This window comes from Salvia hispanica, chromosome 4, assembly GCF_023119035.1.
Source record: "Salvia hispanica cultivar TCC Black 2014 chromosome 4, UniMelb_Shisp_WGS_1.0, whole genome shotgun sequence".
In the NCBI taxonomy this organism is placed as follows: Eukaryota; Viridiplantae; Streptophyta; class Magnoliopsida; order Lamiales; family Lamiaceae; genus Salvia; species Salvia hispanica.
In genome coordinates this window covers 40,782,670-40,789,238 of record NC_062968.1, presented here as the reverse complement: position 1 = coordinate 40,789,238, position 6,569 = coordinate 40,782,670, and positions in this window count along the sequence as shown.

The following is a 6,569-nucleotide window of genomic DNA, read 5'->3' as shown; positions in this document are numbered from 1 at the left end:
GAACAAATGGATTCAAATCAGAAAGATTTATAAAATGTAAGTTATCCTACGGATTTAGAATTTGTTTTCGATTAACATTCTTCAATTTATTTAGATTTTATTTTTTTCATATGTTTTGAACGTCAGAAGAAAAATGCAACCGGAGGCTCCCTGCAGTATACTCCAAGGCTTTGACCGTGAGTCATTCCTAATTTTTTTTTATTTTAATCTACAATATTTCTATGTATAAAATGTGATTTATAATGTTTAATTGAAAAAACTGATTCTTTGTTTATAGTGATGTACTCTATGTGGATCCATGTAATTTATGATCCATTTCTCAAGGAATTACCCGTTTGTGATGCTTGATCTAGATATTTTTGTGAGATTGATTTTCAATTTAACAAAAACTACAAAATGATCAAAAGAGATCCAACCACAAAAATTGAATCCAAACAAGAAAGAATGGTTTATTAGAGATGGAAAACATGTGTATAATGATGAGATAAAAGAGCTACAACCATAAGACCTTGACTAAAACAATGGAAACAACCCTCGGTAACTTTCAATAGCTCTATCACCCCTTGGCTCCACTAATCAATGGATACACGCCATTAATGCATACCTCTCCTTGAATTAATCTATGGAATTGAAACAAGCAACCTTCAAGGAAGGAATTGGATACATTCCTCAAAGAGGAAAAACTCACAAAGGAGATATCTTAATTCAATCACCATCTAAGAAGAAAATGAGGTAAAGTCCTATTTATAGTTGAAGGCCAAATTGCAAGAAAAAGACCCAAAAAATCTAGTCTCTATGTGGGCCACCCGCCCGGGTGGAAATCACTGATTTCGCCATGCCTTCAGATAGCCACCCGCCCAGGTGGAACTTGCTGATTCCGCCATGCCTTCGGGTAGCCACCCGCCCGGGTGGAATTTGGTGGCCAAAAGTCACCCGGCCGGGTGGATCTTTTTCTGCACTGCACGACTTCCGTAAAGCGGCCATAACTCCCTCCCCGGACTTCGATCGGGGAGTGTAAGATACTCACGTGAAGATCTCTCGAAGGAGAAGACAATGGTCGCAGCTTCAAGGCTTTCGGACGTCATTTCGACAGGCAGAATACCGAATAAAGCCAGCTGCAGGTACGAACTTTATGCGCGGCTTTCATGGTCGTATCATCCTCCCCTTTTTAGAAAGGATTTGTCCTCAAATTCGGGTCTTCTATATTCCTCGCGTCCTCGGGAGGTCCTCTAGCTTTGGTGGATCCTTTACATGCATTCTCTTTCATCCTTGGGCCCCAATCAACCCATGGCTCACGCCGAAGTGAAGACCCTTGACATCTAACACTCGTGGTCATATCATCCTCCCCTTCTTGGAAAGGATTTTTCCTCAAATCCGGATTCCGTACACCTATAAAATGGAATGAGAGCAAATCAAATATCAAGGTATGATGAAAAAGGTTAAGACCACTAACGGCTCTAAGAGACAATACTACACCAAAGACCTTGTATGACCCTCCAAATTCATTTTCCATTAAGCTCAAGGCCAAGTCACAATAAATGTGAGAACACAAAAACATGAATTCTTTCATGCCCAAATCCCACCAATAAGGAATCAAGATGAATTCATCAAGATATCCTTCATACCAAAACTCAAATAACCTAACAATATAGGTACAAGATGTGGGTACAAATAAATATAGACATTCTTTCACTATGTAGTCCCAAAAAAAAACCATTAGATATAAAGTTCTTAACAAAACAACCATAAAACTTCCCAATTCCGTTGAATGGTTTGATGGACATGCAATAAAAACAATCAACAGGCCAAAACACACATGCCCCTGACACCTTGTTTCTATTTAGTTCGATCATCCCCATAAAAATGATGCTCAAATTCTTGAACATCTTCACAAAAGATTTGGCATTCTCAACAAGACTAGACATATACAAGAATGGATCCTCATATGGTGTATATTCAAAAGTAACCAAACAAGGTCTATTCACAAGATTCCTATTCTCAAGATTAAGCAACAAAAGATCATAGGGAACCATTGATACATCATTCTTGCTCAAATGAGAACTGCTCCCCAAATTGACAAGCCCATAATCAACACATAGAGTAGGTTCATCACAACTCACATCAAGTTTGCAAGAAGGTGTATAAACCAACAAACCAAGTTCATCAATATGGATTTCATCCCATTGCCCCATCAATTTCAAGAGATTATCATAAAAATAAGGGAGCAATGTGCCCAAAAACCTTCATGCACGACATGGAGACTAATACGCTCAGATTTTGCACTATTTTAAGGCCATTTTCTGGTCCGTTTTGAGTGTCAAAGTTGCATTACATGTCAATTATTTGCATACTTTGTCTATTTTGGTATTTTGACGTGTTTTTTGAGAAATGTGCAAAATAGAGCTAAAAAAGGGCATAAAAACATCAAAGTTCGGAAGCTGGAGCGGAAGGCAACCTAGCGGATCGCTGCCGCACGCCAGCGGTCGCTGAAAAGCACTCCAGAACTCTCTGACTCTCTCCAGTGCCCGCTGGGAAAAAACGGCGCATGACAGCTGTGTTCAAACTCAATTTCTGGCGATCCTAAAGTCCGATCAGAGCGTTCTACATGTCACTCTCTTCTTCTTCATAATCGTGTTGGTACCAAGATCATCTCAATCGGAGTTCTGTGGAGAAAGTTATGGTCGTTCTACCAAAGTCGCGCAAAGCTGTCAAATGCAGTCTAGGCAGAATTTAAAGAACGAAAGAAAACCTTACCTTGTGAAGCCAAATCTTTTCCTACTACTATGGGGCACGTAAATTCCATCTTTATTATTGCTTGGAGAAGACTTTTACCAAGTTTAAATCATTTTTAAGCCTATATATAGCCTCCAAAAGGGAGCCTTTATGGCTCCTCCTCCAACCCTAATTCTTCATCTAGATCTTCTTTTTGTCAATTAATTCCATAGCATAAATATGAGAGTTCTTCATTGTACAAGGGGTTGGAGAAAGAAGCAAGAGATCATCAAAGAGCAATAAGGATTCAACCTTTGGGTTTTATTTGCTTTAGCACTTATGTTCAATTTGTCTTCACTTCAATCTATATTTTTAGCTTATTCACGTATGTTTAACTAAAATCATAGGATTCTTTGGATGTGTTAGTAACTTTTATTGGTTTATACAATTTTATTTTGCTATTTAATATCCGTTTTATTTTTACTTCGTTTCTTCCCTTAGTTGTTCCGTAATACTTCATGTTTGAGTGACACATTCGATGATGATTTAATATAACTTGCTACATAATCGTGAGAGGAGGTTGGCGAGTTAAATCCACTTAGTAGACACTATAATTAGCTTCCCTTAAAACGACACTGTTAATCGAGAGTGAGGACTTTTCAAGGGTCATAGGAGCTTTTAGGAGTTACGGATTTATGATTGAAAACCCTAGTGTTAGTAACCTACGTTTGTACCTGAAGGGTAGGGCTTTTGCACGTGTGTCGTGAGCACGTGTCCCTCCTTTCAACAAGATTTATAATTTTCCCACTAATGCAACAAATATTACTAAGTATAAGTGGCAAGAGCGGGGTCGAACCACAAGGACCATGGACCTACTCGAGATTGTTTCTACGACACAATCGGAATAGGGGTCGGCTGCTGCCACGCATTCATTGAGTTAAATTAAATCTACTTGACCTGGCGGAATTAAACTCGACTCTATCTACCTAACCTAGGGGATGGGTAAAGTACGGACACTTGCAACTTGTAAACTGGAGTGAAACTTACTAGAACACCTGTAACTGAAGGAACATGCTTAAACTTTCCCAAAATAGGCAGAGTGTAAAAGTAAAGTGAGGACCATTTTTCCTAAACAGGCTGGGGCTGACAGAAAAGCTGTTAAAAGCAAAAAGCAAAAGCAAAAAGCAGATCTGATTCTCTAACTAACTCCTACTTCATCTTCTCCAAACAACCAAGTAAAAAACAGAGCATAGAACAGAGCTTCAACACCATTGACGAAATAAAACTGATCATGCTTCGAAACAAGACGTAAATGCGAAATTCAAGCTAGAACTACCAGATCTACGCTACTAGGTCAAGCAGAAAACGAAATGAACACAAATTACCTTGCATGCATCACCTAAACTATCGGATCTCAGAAATCGAGCACGTGAACAACTAAATCTCAACCTCTAAACTATTGGAAATCATGTAAACAGCATGGATCTAAACATCTAAGCCACCAATTGCGAAAAGCATCCAAGAAACATAAGTAAATAGCATCATCGACATGAAAATAAACACCGAAGCTTCATAAAACTGAAAATAAGTTGAGATCCAAAGGTGAAGTCGTCAATTCCTCCGATGAAACTACATATTTAAGCCAAGAAAGCAACAAACTATCGAACTAAACTAAGAGAGCGGTGGCGTTAAGCGCCTACGAGAGCTTCCTACCTAAACTACGATAGCGTTAAGCGCTCCCTCTTCATTGTGGAAAGCTTCTATCTATAGAGTGACTTTAACTTCAACCCTAAGGCAACTTCTTGTCGGTATTTGACCATTTTACCCTTGCAATAATTGAGGATCTTCATGTTAGCACACCATTCTGTCTCCTTGACCAGGTAGGTGACTTTTTCTGCGCTTTTGCTCCATTTCTACTCCTGTCGTCAACTTCCTGATTCTCCTAGGTCCGAGCGACGACTTCTGGTATTTTACTTCAAAATCAGCTATTTTGCATCTGCCAGGTCAATTAGCACAAACTCCCGGATCCAACAAATTTCTGCACACTTAAGCTCAAAATTTGTGCATTATCTCCCCCAAAAACATATAATTTTAACCCAAAACCAATGCATGAAACGAGCCTTATCAGTACCGCATGGGCAAAACTTATGTGACTCGTTCTATCGAAGTATAAACCGTGCTAGGGTATTGTAGTGAGAATTTGTATAACCATAATTGTGAACGCACGGGGAATTCTCTTATCTCTCATACTTTATCTTTGTTATTTAATTTCAATTAGTTGTTTACTTTTTTTATTTATTTGCTTTATCTATGCTTAGTTAAACCAAATCTCTTGTTTCTCTAGATAGTATATGACGCTTAGTACATGATAGCCAGTTGCAATTATATTCCCTGTGTTCAATATCCCGGTACTAATCTTTAGCTATATTAGATCTACCATGTATACTTGCAGGTAATTTTAGTGCTAATAAAAAGTGCATCAGAGATAAGACACAATACCATGCATATGAAACTTGTAAAAAGCTACATGAAGTATCATGAGAAACTTGTCAAAATAAGCCTCACACAATTGCTCCAACAATTTTAGACCACAACTATGGGAACAATGTATTCTTATGCCTTTAAACACAACAAAATCCACAAGAGACATATGAGTGGAAAAATCCTTCACAAAACGACCATAGAACACTCCAATCCCATTAAAGGGTTTAACCACTTGGCCATGAAAACATAGCAAACACCAAATTGTGAAGTCATTATCCATGTTACTCCTCTTGATCCTACTATTCTCATCCACATACATACTCAAGAAGCTCAAAATTACCAACAAATGAAAGCTTATTGATAAGGCTAATTTCATGCATCGGTTATGTAGTGAAAAACACTTTATTTTACTGGGTCTAACGCGGTTTTTAAGCCAGGTGTGTGAAGGAATCGCTAGATCCAGGAAGAGCTAGAGGCAAGGGACTAGCGAAGGGAAGTAAAGGAAAGTGAGCAGAATTGAAGAGAAAAAAAAAGGCTAGACGAAGGAAGTCAATAGTTGAGGGCAACAAAGACTATTCATACCTCGCTGGACCCACTTCAACGCCTATATATAGAAGAGCATGCAGCACACGCCGGATATATGATTTTGTTCTCAGCTCACACACTCACACACACACTTGGGAAAAATGGGAATTCTGAGGTAGTTAAGGGTTTCTAGGGGTTCATCTTCGGCGAAAGTTAGTCGTAACACCGTCCTCACGGAGGGCGAAGAAACAATCAGTTTACATTCAGTTTTCTTCACTTTTATTCCGTCGAACTTCAACGTTTTTGAAGTCGATTTGGTTGTTTGTTATTACCGTTATCTATGCATTTGGTTTATGTCATGATTGTGTTTATTTTGTGTTGATTTATGTTGATTCTGAGTTTTTTGTTTGAGATTTTATTTCGGCAGTTGAATGTTACTCTCTGTTTTGGATAATTTTGTGCTTGATCTGGGAAATAGGTTGTGGATCTGTGTTGTTGTTGTTGATCGGTGGTTGTTTGGTGAATCTGTAGCTATGGGTATACTTTTGGTCGGAGTTTGTCTCGGATGCTTGGATCCGGAGTGGATTTAGCATCCGAGGTTGGATCTGAACATGGGAATCAAGTTGTGCATGGATTTTGAACTTTTTGCTCTCTTTTCATTTTACTTCGTCTAGTAGCCGTGGATCTGCCGTAGTTTTAATTGTTCTTCGTTTAATTACTTTAAATTTCAGTCTGCTTCATTTTCGATCCACGTTCCATCTCTGTTTCTACTGAAATTTTTATGCAAATTGTTGGAGAAGATGATGTCGCTGTTAGTTAGTACTTTAGTTAGTTGTTTTCCAGCTTTT